The following is a 14286-nucleotide window of genomic DNA, read 5'->3' as shown; positions in this document are numbered from 1 at the left end:
GCCCAGCCTGGGCAACTTAGTGAGACCTATCTCAAAATAAAATTTTTAAAAGCCTGGGATGTAGCTGAGTGCTAGAGCCACTCTGGGTTCAATCTCAGTACCACAAAGAAAATCAACTAAACAAAACCATTTTTTCCACCATTCACTTTTTTTTTTTTTTTTTTGGTACCGGGGATCGAACTCAGGTCCTTGCGCTTGTGAAGCAGCCAGTGGAACCGCTGAGTTAAATCCCCAGCCCATTCACCATTCACTTTCCTGGCCTGGTTGCTAGGAGAGAGCACCAAGATTAGTCCCTTCAATCTAGTATAGAGAAGCAGGTGTCACCTAGTGCAGGTAATACATACTTGTATGATTACTTGCTCAGGTAGTTTATTGCCACTGCAGAATGATGTAGAACCCACAACCTTTGAGAAACTAGAGACAACACTCTTTTTTTGTGTTTTTTCATATTTCAAGAAAGCAAGGCCACAGGATAAAAAAGTGAATGGTCAGGCTACCAGAGTTTCAAAATCAGGTTTGCCCAGTGTATCCTTAAAGTAATTTACTCTCTGCTCCTAGAGTAGCTAGCATACAGCATTGAGCCTAGCTAAGAAGACTGTTTAACTACCCAAGGGAAGTTGAGGCAGGAGGATTGCTGCCAGTTAAAGGCCAGCCTGGGTTACATAGTGTAGCCTTCATCTCCTTATCTTCTGTCACCCCCCCCCCCCACTCCCCAGGAATTGAACCTAGGGCCTTACTCATGCTAGGGATGTGTTCTACCACTGTTTTTTGCTATTAAAGGTGGGCAACTTTTTTCCCCTATAATCCCAGCACTCTGGCAGGCTGAGGCAGGAGGATTACAAATTGGAGTCTAGCCTGGGCAATTTAATGAAGCCATGTAAATGGAATCATATGTACTTTTAGGGCCAGGGATTTAGCTCAATGGTTTTTCCGCCTGCTGCGCAAGCTTAAGGACCTGAGTTCGATCCCCGGTACCAAAAAAAAAAAATACAGAGATACTATATGTACTTTTCCCTTCTCTCCTTCCTGGTACTGGGGTTTGAACTCAGCATTTGAGCTGGGCTAGGTCCCTCCCCCCAACTTTTTTTTGAGACAGGGTCTGTGTAAGTTGCTCAGGCTGGGCTTGAACTTGTCTTTTTTTTTTTTTTTTTGGTACTGGGGATCAAACTCAGGACCTTGTGCTTGTGATGCAGGTGGCGGAGCCACTAAGCTAAATCCCCAGCCCTTTTCTTTCTTTCTTTTTTTTTGAACTTGTAATCTTCATACTTCAGCCTCCCACAGTAATGAGATTATAGACATGTGCCAACACACCTGGTTTTCTATGTGCTTTTGTGTAAGACTTTTTTTTTCTTTTTGGTACCGGGGATCGAATTCAGGACCTTGTGCTTGCGAGCCACCACTGAGCTAAATCTCTGGCCCTGTGTAAGACTTCTTTTACAAAGTATAATGTTTTAATATATCCATACTACTGTATCACTTTATCCCTTTTTATTGCTGTGTAGCATTTAATTGCATGAATATTCAGTATATTGCACTCTTTTGTTGGATATCTAGGCTGTTTCCCATGTTTGCCTTACCAGTGAGCTTCTGTGAATTTTTTTTGTTCAAGGTTTTGGGGCACATATATATTCATTTCTTGTGGAGAATTCTTTATCCTTAGAGTGTGTGTGTGTCTAGTTTTTAAGTTGCTTTTTTTTCTTGGAGACAGAATCTTGCTATGTAGTTTAGACTGGGCTTGAACTCACTATGTAGCACAGGCTGGCCTAGAAGTCGCAGCATTCCTCCTTCTTCAGCCTCCCTGAGTGCTGGGATCACAAGTGTGCCCCCACCGCCCTTCACTCAGTTTTCTAAATTTTGTAACCTCACGTTGTATGAGAGTTGTAGTTTCACATTACACAGGAACATTTAGCATGTTGCAAGTGTTTTTGATTTTAGCCATTTTGATATAAGCGTAGAAGTATGTCACTGTAGTTTTAATTTGTATTTGCCTGAATACCAATGATGTTAAGCATGTTTTGTGTACTTATTGGTTATTTTTGTATCTTCCTTTGTGAAGTACTTACTGAGATCTTTTTCCCATTTAAAAAAAAATTGATTCCTGGTGCTGGAAAAACAATCAAATAAAAATAAAAAAGTTAAGTTTTGTTTGTTTTGTTTTAGAGACAGTGTCTCACTGTGTAGCTCAGCCTAGGCTGGAACTTGGGATCCTTCTTCCTCAACCTCCCAGGTTCTAGGGTTACAGGTGTGTGCCACCACCCTTTTTTTCCTTTCTTTTAAAAATTAATTGATACCATTCATAATATGTTGATTATCTTCTCAGTCTATAATGGCAAACCTGTATTTTGTTGGTATAGTTTAGAGACTACATGGTTTGAGGAAGTCTAAATCTTAGAGATTTCTAACAAGTCTTCATCCAACTTTTATGTTTTCATTCAGAAGTTCTATGGTTTAGATTTTATATTTAGTTCTCTGATCCACCTTTAATTTTAGTATGTTGTGTGAGACTGGGTTTGACGTTTATTGTTTTTCCCCCACAAGGATAATTGATTGTTCTAGTACCAGCAACATTTGTTGCAAAGATTTGTATATTTGTTACTTGTTGCTATGTAACATGGTATTTCCAAATTTAGCAGTTTAAAGCAGCAAACATTTATCCCTTTATTTCTGAGGACTAGGAATTCAGGAGGAAGTACTTAGCTGAGTAGTTGTGACTGTGGTCTCATGAAATTGCAGTTCAGATGACTTCTGGTGTTTTATTCATTTGAAGGCTCACCTGGGGTAGAGGAGCTATTCCTAAAATAACTTAACAGCTATTGGCAGGAGGTCATAGTCCTTCTATACAAGAGACTTTCACACAAAGTGCTCTGAGTATTCTCTTGGGACAGTTTCTCCTGTGGAGTGAATGACTCAAGACTGAGTAAGGAAGAAGCCATGGTGACTCCTACAGCCAAGTCACACGCTGTCACATCTGCCTTTTTTGTTGTTGTTTGAGACAAGCTCTTGCTGTGTTGGCCAGGCTGGCTCTGATCTGAACTTCTGGCTCAAGTGATCATCCTACCTTAGCCTCCTGAGTAGATAGGACTATAAGCACACTGTCTATCCTTGCTGCCTGTGTTTTTTTTTCCATTAGAATTAAGTCTAGCCCATACTCAAGGGAGAGGAGAGCTCCACCTTTTACAGCAAAGAATGTTAAAAAAAAAAAAAAATTGGCACAGTTTAAAACTTCCAATATATTCTTTCCCCATTGTTTTGCTTTGGTATTTTTGTAAAAACAAAAACATTAATTGAAGGGGGCTAGGTGTGCACATCTATAATCCCAGCACTCTTGAGAGACTGAAGCAGGAAGAAGATGTCATGTTCAGGCCCAACCTGGGCAATTTAGTGACTTAGCAAGACCTTGTCTCAAAATAAAACATAAAAGGGCTGAGGATGTAGCTCAGTGCAAAGGCCCTGGGCTCAATCCCCAGTAATGCAAAACAAAACAACAAACAAACAAAAAAATGACAGTTGACTGTATAGGTGTGGGCCTATTTCTGGGTCTCTATTTTGTTCCATTATTTTTTTATCTATATACTAGTATTCCACTAGCTTTATAGGAAGTTTTGGAGTCAAGTAGCACTCCATTTTACTTTGTTTTATCAAGATTGATTTGAGGTTCTTTGTATGTTCATGTAAATTTTACAATCAAATTTTCTATTTCTATGAATAAAGTCTGCTGGCATTATGATTGGGATTCCACTGAATCTATAGATTGTGGGAAATTGATATCCTTAACAATAGGGTGAGTCTTCTAATCAGTATACATGGCATATCTTTCTAGGTTTTTAATTTCTCTGTGCATTATTTTCAGTCTAGAGATCTTTAATATGTTTTATTAAGTTATCCCAAGGTACTTAATTTTTTTTATGTTATGAACAAATAATTTCTCATCATTGTAATATGCATAACAAAATTTAGCTTTTTAATTACTTTATATAATTGTCAATAAGTACATTCACAGCATTGTATAATGACTGTAATTATCTATTTTGAGAAATTTTCTCCCAAAATAGAGACACTGTACTTTTTATACAATAATGTTCCATTCTTACTTTCCTATACCCCCTTATCTGCTCTAATTTACTTTCTGTGTAATTTGCCTGTTCTGAATATTTAATGTAAGTGGAATCATAGAATTTTTCATCTTTTGTGCCTGGCTTATTTCACTTAGCAAAATATTTCCAAGGTTTATCTATTTTATAGCATGTAAAGAATTTTATAGCATGTAAAAAGAATTTTCATTTCTTTTTTTTGGTGTTGGAAATCAATCCCAGGGCCTCACACGTGCTAGACAAATAGACTGAGCTATATCCCTAGCCCCATTTCTTTTGGGTATAGACCTAAAAGTGGAATTGTTGAGTCAGACAGTAATTCTGTTTAGCTTTTTTGTGTGTGTGATGCACGAGCTCTACTATTAAGTTACATTCCTAGCCTATATGAATAACAGACACCACCACCACCACCACCCCCTCCCATACTGGGGAATTGAGCTCAGTACTGAACTACATCCCCAGGCTGTTTTTTTAAAAATTATTATTATTTTTTGGTACTGGGGATCGAACTCAGGACCTTGTGCTTGTGAGGCAGGCGGACCACTGAGCTAAATCCCTGACCCTGTATTTTTTATTTTTGAGACACAAATCACTAAGTTGCCCACAAGTGTTAATATTTTACCCATCATTGTCAATACTTATTTCTGTTTTTTATTTTGTTTATATAGTATGGGTGTGAAATGTTTTCTCATTGAGGGTTTGATTTTCTTTTCTTTTTTTTTTTTTTTTGGTACCTGGGATTGAACTCCGGTCTTTGCACTTGCGCAGCAGGCAGTGAAACCACTGAGCTAAATCCCTGGCCCATGGTTTTTTGTTTGTTTTTTTTTTTTCTTTTTCTGGTGCTGGGGATCGAACTCTGGTCCTTGCGCTTGCAAAGCAGGCAGCGGAACCACTGAGCTAAATCCTACACCTGATTTTCATTTTGTTAATGACTAGTGTTGTTGAGCATCTTCTTATGTGTCTTTGTCCATTTATGAATCTTTGGTCCATTTATGAAGATTTGAAGTAATGCCTGAGTTATTTGCTCCCCCCTTTTTTGGGGGGTGTTGGGGATCGAACTCAGGACCTTGTGCTTTCAAGGCAGGCAGCAGCACCACTGAGCTAAATCCCGGGTCCTTGCCACTTTTTGAATACGATTTTGTTGTTGTTGCTGTGTAAAAGTATGTTATATATTATAGGTATTAATCTCTTATCTTGCTGGAAACAGTCAAACATAATTGTATTTTGTGAGGCATTAAACTGGCTTGTCATTCACCTCTTCGCTTTCCAGGTTTTCTCCACAATGTCGTTTTTGCATGATTCTTGTTTGCCTTTGGGTACCTTCTAATATTGTCTTTAGTCACACGATGGATGTTCAGATAGATGGTTGTTGGAGTTCCTAATTAGGTTCCAAGATAATCAGAAAAGGTTAATGCTGTGACCACAGCTTGGAAATGAGGAAATGAGTAACAGGAAATGAGTCTAGGAAGCACCTCATTTCATATTATAACAGTTTAGGTAGTGTCATCTTAAGTGTTTTGTGGTTTTGTGTTTCTTTTGAAACAACTTCTCCCATCCTTCCACGTGTGCTTTCCAGATTTGGCTGTATTTTTAAATAGGCAAGGTGAGACTTAGCTGTTCAGATATGGCTCACCTGTGCAGACTAGTCAGTCACAGCAGAGGTATTTCTGTGGTTTCTTGTTCATCCATAGTTGGGGCACATTTGTTTCTCCTTTATTTTTGTGCCTTTCTCTTGAGGTGGGGTCTTGCTTTTTTGGCTGGCTAACCTTGAATTCATGGATTTAAGTGATCATCCTCAGCCTCTCATGTAGCTGGAATTATAGGTGCACACCTCTGTGTGAGGCCCTTTTTTTTTGAGCTTTTGTCTTCAATTTTCCTTCCACCCCACACTTAGCACAGTTGAAACAGCCATTTTCAGAACAGATCTTCACTTAAAAATGTGTCTCATTAAAAGCTCATAGACTGAAAATAAAAGGATGGAAAACAGTTTTCCATGTGACAGAAACCCGGAAAAAAGCAAGGGTAGCCATCTTATTTATAGACAAAGTAAATTTCAAACCAAAACTAATTAAGAGAGACAAAGAAGGTCACTATATCCTTGTAAAAGGAACAATCCAAGAGGAAGAGATGACAATCCTAAATATATATGCACCAAATACTAATGCCCCCAACTATATATAGATATGAATTACCAAAGTTGAACAGAGAAGATATAAAAATCCTAAACACCCCAGTTACAATCAGTGAAATTGAAAGCATAATTAAAAATTTACCAACAAAGAAAAGCCCAGGTCCTGATGGCTTCACTGCTGAATTCTATAAGACATTTAGAGAAGAACTATTGTCACTACTCTTTAAACTTTTCAGTGAAATTGAAAGGGAAGCAGTACTCCCAAATTCATTCCTAGAGGCAAGTGTTACTTTGATTCCAAAACCAGGGCAAGACCCAACCGAAAAAGAGAACTACAGGCCAATCTCCCTAACAGATATGCAAAAATCCTCAATAAGATAATGGCAAACAGAATACAGAGGGTTATCAAGAAGATCATACACTGTGACCAAGTTGGATTTATCCCAGGGATGCAAGGATGGTTCAACATACATAAATCAATAAATGTAATACACTATATTAACAGAGTAAAGGACAAAAACCATATGATCATCTCATAAAATTCAACACCCATTTATGATAAAACCCTGTAGAAAATTGGAATAGAGGGTATTTATCTCAACTTGATAAAGGCTATGAAAAACCAACAGCCAACATCATACTAAATGGTCAAAAACTGAAAACCTTCATGCTAAAATCAGGAACAAGACAAGAATGTCCACTATCACCACTACTGTTCAATATAGTTTTGGAAACATTAGCCACAGCAATTAGACAAGAGAAAGAAATAAAAGGAATAAAGATAGGAAAGGAAAAAGTTAAACTGTCATTATTTGCTGATGATATGATGATACTTTACATAGAAGACCCAAAAAACTCGGCCAAAAGACTTCCAGACGTAATTGACAGATTCAGTAGAGTAGCTGGATATAAGGTCAACACTCAAAAATCAGTAGCCTTCTTGTACACAAATAACAGACTCATTGAGAGAGAAATTAGGGAAACAATCCCTTTCACAATAGCATCCCCCAAAAATGAAATATCTAGGAATCAATCTAAAGAAGGGAGCAAAAGACCTCTACATTGAGAACTACAACACTGAAAAAAGAGATCGAAGAGAATGGAAAGACATCCCTTGTTCCTGGGTAAGAGGAACCAATATAGTGAAAATGACCATACTTCCAAAACTTCTGTACAGATTCATTGCAATCCTGATTGAAATCCCAACAGTATATTTCACAGAGCTAGAGAAAACAATCCAAAAATTCATTTGGAACCAGAGGAGACCTAGAATAGCCAAAGCAGGCAACAGAGACATGGCAGGGGGTATCACAATCCCCAGCTTGAAACTATACTACAAAGCCACTGTGATTAAAAACAGTATGGTACTGGTAAAGAAACAGACCCAAGGATCAGTGGAATAGACTAGAAGATCCAGAAACAACTCCAGATGTACTCACCCATCTCATTTTTGACAAAGGAGCCAACACCCTCATTGGAGGAAAGATAGCCTATTTAATAAATGGTGTTGGAAAAACTGGATTTCAACTTGCCAAAAATTAAAACTAGACCCCTGTCTTTCACCATGCACTAAGCTAAAATTGAAGTGGATTAAAGATCCAAATATTAAAACAAACACTAAACTTGCTGGAAGATAAGTTAGGTAGAACTCTTGAAGACATTGGCATAGGAAAATACTATGAACAATTCCTCAGCACGGGGACTAGCACAAAAAATCAACAACTGGGATCTCATTAAAAAGCTTCTTCACTGCAAGAGAAATCACCAACAGAGCTAAGACAACCTACAGTGTGGGAAAAATTTTTTACCAGCTGTTCCTCAGACAAAGGTCTACTGTCTAGAATATAGAAAGAACCCCAAAAAAATCAAACCCCAAATATAAAGACCCAGTTCAAAAATGGACATCTGAAGTGAACAGACATTTCTCAAAGAAGTAAAAGCAGCAAATATATGCAAAAATGTTCATCACTGGTCATTCGAGAGATGCAGATGAAAACAACCAGTAAGAATGGATACTATCAAGAAATCAACCAATAACAAATGCTGGCGGGGTTGTGGGGAGAAAGGAACCCTTCATTGTTGGAGGGAGAGCAAACTGGTGCAACCACTGTGGAAATCAATATGGAGATACCTCAAACAACTAGGATTGGAAGTCCCAGTTGACCTAGCTATCCCTCTGCTGGGTATCTTCCCAAAAGATTTAAAAGAATCATACCACCGTGATACATGCTCACCCATGTTCATAGTGGCACAGTTTGTAATAGCTAAAGCTTGGAAACAGCCCAATTGCCCATCAACTGGAGACTGGATAAAGAAGATGTGTTTTTTTTCTAAAATGGAGTACTACTCAGCCATAAAGAATGAGAAACTAGAGACATTTATAGCTAAGTGGATGCATATTGAGGCCATACTCTTAAGTGAAATAAATAGGACACACGTGTAAATACCGAATAGTTTCTCTGGTGTGAAAAACAAAGTGTAAATAAGGTTCAAAATGTATAATTGATATTGTGAAATAGGAAGAAAAGGTCTAAAGGAGTAGGAGAATTGGAAGGGGTAGGGGAAAGAAAAGGGAAAAGAAAAAATACAAGAAAAGGAAAAAAATGGAAACAAAGTCTTTTCAAATAGGGAATGGTGGAGGGGGTGAAGGGAGGGCAGGGGAATGGGGAAAAAATAAGAACCAATATACATCATGTAAAGGTACAAGATCCCAATGATGAATGTAACTGTACTGTATACTTAAAATGTACCAATAAAGTTAATGGAAAAAAAAAATTGTGTCTCAGGGGGTTGGGGATTTAGCTCAGTGGCACCGTGCCTGCCTGGCAAGCACAGGATCCTGAGTTCAACCCCTGGTACCAAAATCAAAAAAATGTGTCTCAGGACACATAGTTTCCTAATCTTAGAAATCAGGTTAAAAATAGGACTGAGATTCACTGGACTCTGGATTCTGTCCTTGTTCTAATTCCATTGTGGCCATTTCTTGATAGCCTGGCACATCTCAAATCCCCAGCAGTTTCCTTCTTGCTGCTTGTTTTCTTACAGTCAGGTGTCCTGAGTGTGCCATTGCTCCCTAACTCCTGGGATGGGACCCAGGAATCTAAACAATCTTTCATCTCTTTGGGGGCAAAAGAAAAATAGATTCCATTAAGTATTTTCTCCTCTTGTTTCACATCTCCCAGATTGCACCAGGCCTTTGTATATGCTGCTTGTTCCTGGTAGGTTGTAAGGGCAGGCTTAGGTTGGTAGCCGTCCTTATATCAGGAACATCTCCTGCATTTTTCTCCTAAGGGAGAGCTTTTTTTGAGTATGTGCTTGGCACAATCCCATGAGGGTGGGAGAAGGAAAGGAAGATTGGTCTCTTTCACCTTCTTAAGTATATAAAATATATATGTGTAGATATAAATATATATACATATACACACATACTGTGTATATATGCAAAACGCAAGAATGGACTTGAATTTAAGAAATAATTAGGTCCCCTTGGAGATCTGCTTTAGAGTGCACTTTCATGTTTGTTTTTGTCTATCAGTTTGAAGGTGTTTGTGCATCTTTTCCTGACCTTAATGTTTGCTTGCTTGCTTGCTTGCTTGATTGATTCATTTATTTATTTGGTTTTTTGAGACAGTCTGGCTGTGTAGTTCAATCTGGCCTTGAACTCACTATGTAGTCCAAGCTGACCTTGAACTCACAGCAATCCTCTTGCCTCAGCCTCCCAAGTGCTGGGATTACAGACGTACGCCACTATGCCTGGCTCAATGCTTTATTTATTTCTGAAATTAGAATTAGTTCTCATAAAATCCAGAGCTGTGCAACCCAACCTTTTATTTGTTACTCATTTCTGTTAGAATGATTTACCAGTTTATTATGTTCTTTTCGATTTGAGTAATTTTGCTGTTTTCCCCTTGGATTGTATCTGATAGTAAAGAACAAACCAAAAACATTTGCCAAAACTCAGGAATACCTTTGCCATAATTTTACTTAGCATTCCTGACTTACCAAGTTTAATTTTAATTTTAAAAAACGAAGCACCAGCAGCTGGATGCAATGGCATACACCTGTAGTCCCAGCTACTCCAGAGGCTAAGGCAGCAGGATCAATGAAACCTACTCATTTGAGACCAGCCTGGGCAAAATAGATATACCCCATTTTTTAAAAACACCATAATTTTTTAAAAAGAGAGTGATCCTTTGTCATACTTTTAGTAGTTAAATGCAATGTGTGTGCATGTGTATGTGGTACTGGGGATTAAACCTGGGTTAGCTGGGTGTGGTGGTACATGTTTGTAATTTCAGCAGTATGTGAGGTTGAGGCAGGAGGATTCCAAGTTCAAGCCCAGCCTGGGCAATTTAGTAATTTAGCAAGATTGTCTCAAAATACAAAATAAAAAGAGGGCTGAGGATGTAGTTCAGGGCAAAAGCCCTGGGTTTAGTCCCCACTACTGCAGAAAACAAAAAAACTTCAGGAACTTACATGTGCTAGGTGATCTATCACTGAGCTACATCCTTAGCCCTTTTTAATTTTAAGTTAGGGTTTTGCTAAGTTCTCCAGGCTGACCTCAATTATTATTACTATTTTTTTGTTAATGGAGATCTAACCCAGGACCTCACGCTTGCTAGGCAGGTACAATGCCGCTAAGCTACATCCCTGGCCCCTGACCTCCAATTTTTGATCTTCCTGCCTCAGCCTTCGGAGTAGCTGGGATTATGAGCATCCACCACCACTCCCTGCTAATTAAATTATTATTCGTTGTGTTAGGGATCAAACCCAGGCCCTCATGCATGCTGGGCATCCTATGACTGACTTGTACTACCCACCCTGAAATATTTAATTTTAGAAGAGTTAACATATACTGGATTTATAAACCTATATTTTGAGGAAATTTGCAAATATACCAGTGAAGTGAAGGAACCAAGGATGCTTCATTTTATAAAAAGATTGCATATCAAACTCAAGTGGTTAATCTGAGGCGGCCATAAAAATATATTGGAGACAGAATTTGGAATTCTGAGTTTAAGAGTACATGTCTGCTGATCTCCATTTTGAGTGTGTCTGAGTAAAGAATTTGGTGGCACATATTGTCTTGCATTTGATGTGGAGACACAATGCCTTTCTAGTTCTTAAAATAGACTTGACCTTTTTGGCCACTTTATCTGATAGCAAATTCTCTAACTTTGTGAGGACTTTTTATTCATTGCTATGTTGTTGAATTAAAATAGATAAGTCACAAAGCTAGTTAGTTACATTATATCTCCTGAATTTGGTTCAACAAATTTCTTTAATGTGGTTTTAAAGAATCTGGTTCGTTGTTTATTCAGTTGAGATTATTTCAGTGTTTGCCTGATTTCTCTCCCCTTTGTTTCTCTTTGTATTACTGATAACTAATTCTGTTCTTCATAAATCATATTTTTTTCCTATTTTGTTTAGATTTTTGTTGTTGCTAATCTTAGCTAGGTACATTTAAAGTTGTTTTTCTTTCACGTATCAGCACTTTTTTAAAAGCAGAATTTGTGTTCCCTTTATTTGCTGATTGGGAATTCTCTTACATGGCCAACTTTTTTCATTGTAAAACCACATTACTTTGTTCTGGTTTGGTAGGTCTAGTAAACTTTGCTTTGCAACCCTAATATTTAAAAAAAAGATGTCCCCTTCATAAGCATTTTTCATGTTATATATTCTACTGTATAATCTGTTTTGTGCTTCATACATATACTTACATTTATATATTCAGCTGTATTTTTTGTGTAGTTGTCCTTTGTCAGGCATTGTTACTGGGGTCTGAGGTGCTGGGGACTCTGTAGAGATTCTTTCTAGTTCTTGTCCAGAGCAAAGAATCTAGCCAAGAACAAAAGGTAATGAGGTTTTACGTTTGTTAAAGATAGGAAAAGAAACATGTTCTGTAGAGTGAGTGTAGGGCAATGAAAAGTACGAAAAGAAGTACACTCTACAGGGTGAGAGTGGACCACTGTGTAAACAAGTGTAGTGAGCAAGAGCTCAGTGGCAGCCATCTTTTGTATTTCCCACTCCTCAGGAGAGACTAGGCTATCATATCAAAAACATGGAGAAGAATTGAAGATAGCATTCTCTGATTGGTCCCAGGTGTAGGGGTTTGGGAAGTGTTTTTCTATTCATTTCCTGCCTCTTCCTTATTTATTTATTTATTTGTTTGTTTGTTTATTTTTTTGCCTCTTCCTTATTGACAGGGCATGCCCACTTGCCCAGCTGATTTGCCTGCCTCAGCCCTGCTCCAGGCACTTATAATAATATGTGGTGAACAGAATAGACAAAGATTCTTGGCTTTGTGGAGTTGCAATAATAATAATAAAACAATGGACATCAGTAACTGAAGTATATAAAGCAGATCAAGTGGAGTGGAGCCTGAGGTGGGGTTACTATTTCTTTTTCCTTTTTTGGGGGGGGGGAGGGTGCTATTTAAGCTAGGGAAGTAAAAGTAAATCTCATGCCTGTAATCCTAGCTGCTTCAAAGTTTAAGAGAGCAGGATCACAAGTTTGAGGTCATTCTGGAAAAATTTAGCTAGGCCATGGGGATTTAGCTGCCTAGGTTCACTTCCCAGCATAGGGTTGGTGGGGGTGGGGGTAGGAAGGAGAGAAAGGAAAGAAAGGAGGGAAGAATGAATAATGCAGATCTTGTGGATTCTTGGAGGCTGTGTTAAGGAGTTGAGATTTTATTTGGAGATGAGGCAATCGTAGGATTTTTTTTTTTTTTTTGGTACCGGGGATCGAACTTGGGTCCTTGCTCTTGTGCATCAGGCGACGAAACCACTGAGCTAAATCCCTGGCCCAGTAGGATTTTGCGGGGCAGATGGCGGCACCACTGAGCTAAATCCCAGGCTCTAGTAGGATTTTGAATAGAGAAGTCACATGCTCTGACTCTCAGCAAAATCACTGTGGCTGCTGTTTTGAGAATGGACTACATGAAAGGTCATGATAGAAGGAGGAAGGCTGATTAGGAAGTGGGAGGTGTGGGGATCACATCTGGGTGGTGGCATTGGAGGCAGTAAGAAGTGATTGGAATCTGGATATGTTCTGAAGGTGGAGCCAGTAGGATTACATGATACAGGGGTTTAGAGAAGAGAGGAGTGGGTTTAAAATAAGATAGGGGTAGGCCAGGGATTTAGCTCAGTGGTTCCAGCGCACCTGCCTGCCTCAAGCACAAGGTCCCAAGTTCATCCCTGGTACCAAAAACAAACAAAATAAGGTAGGGACTGGGGAAGACTTTAAGTAGAGTTTTGTTGTTCAGGGAAAGAGATGAGTTCTATTTTAGCCCTATCTTAAATTTAGACTCCCCAGGCTGAATAGGTAGTTGGATATGTGAATGTGGTGTGCAAGAAAGACAACTGAGCCCTGAGGCTTCTGACATTAAGAGATTGGGAAGAGGAAGAACCAGCAAATTAAGAAGACTGAGTAAGAGAAAGGTGAGAAGAGAGTAGTATTTGAGGCCCATGAAGAAACACCACAGAGTTGTAACAGTTCTTCACATCTTCCAGGGACTGGGTTGTTGTTCAGTAGCCCACTTTGGAACCATTGGTCACAATGTTCTTTCCCTGTCATTTACTGTTTATTGACACTAGGCTTTTAGGACTATAGAAGATTGATCTTGTTTTTTTCCTTTTCTTTTTTTTTTTTTTTGGTACCGGGGATCAAACTCAGGACCTTGCACTCGTGAGGCAGGCTCGGTGCCACTGAGCTAAATCCCCAGCTGATCTTGTTTTTATTAAATGTAAGTTAGAATAACATACTAATATACTTGATACAGATTTTTAAATGTTAACATTTTATCATATCTGTTTTTAAAAATTGTTTTTTGTTTTTTTGAGACAGGGTCTCATTATATAGTTCAGGCTAGCCTTGAACTCACTACGTGGCCCAGGCTGGCCTCGAACTCACAGTAATCTTCCTGCCTCAGCCTCCTAAGAGCTAGAATTACAAACATGTGCCACCGTGCCTGGCTGAAATTTTTTTTTTAAGTTATAAAGGTAGCTAAACTTCCTTGTTTCTCTTACATGCCAACCCCTTCTTTTCCTCTGTTGCTCTGATATT

The 14286-nt window shown here is 38.6% G+C and overlaps 1 protein-coding gene across 7 annotated transcripts in view; it reads left to right on the top strand.

Annotated features, from left to right (window-relative positions):
- The window catches only part of Ip6k1 (inositol hexakisphosphate kinase 1), a 56214-nt gene that overhangs the window by 12324 nt on the left and 29604 nt on the right, over nucleotides 1-14286 (top strand). The window contains exon 3 of one of the 7 annotated variants that reach the window (XM_087186086.1): nucleotides 12429-12608. The exons of the other annotated variants lie outside the window; for them this stretch is intronic. The gene's annotated coding sequence lies outside the window, so the exon portion shown is untranslated. The remainder of the gene's footprint in view (nucleotides 1-12428; nucleotides 12609-14286) is intronic. 7 annotated transcript variants of the gene reach the window in all.

The sequence above is a fragment of the Heterocephalus glaber genome, unplaced genomic scaffold (assembly GCF_053883595.1).
Source record: "Heterocephalus glaber isolate CG9 unplaced genomic scaffold, H.glaber_assembly_v1.0 deba00001504, whole genome shotgun sequence".
Lineage (NCBI taxonomy): Eukaryota > Metazoa > Chordata > Mammalia > Rodentia > Bathyergidae > Heterocephalus > Heterocephalus glaber.
Note: the sequence above shows the minus strand (reverse complement) of the source record. Positions and strands in the feature narration are given on the sequence as shown.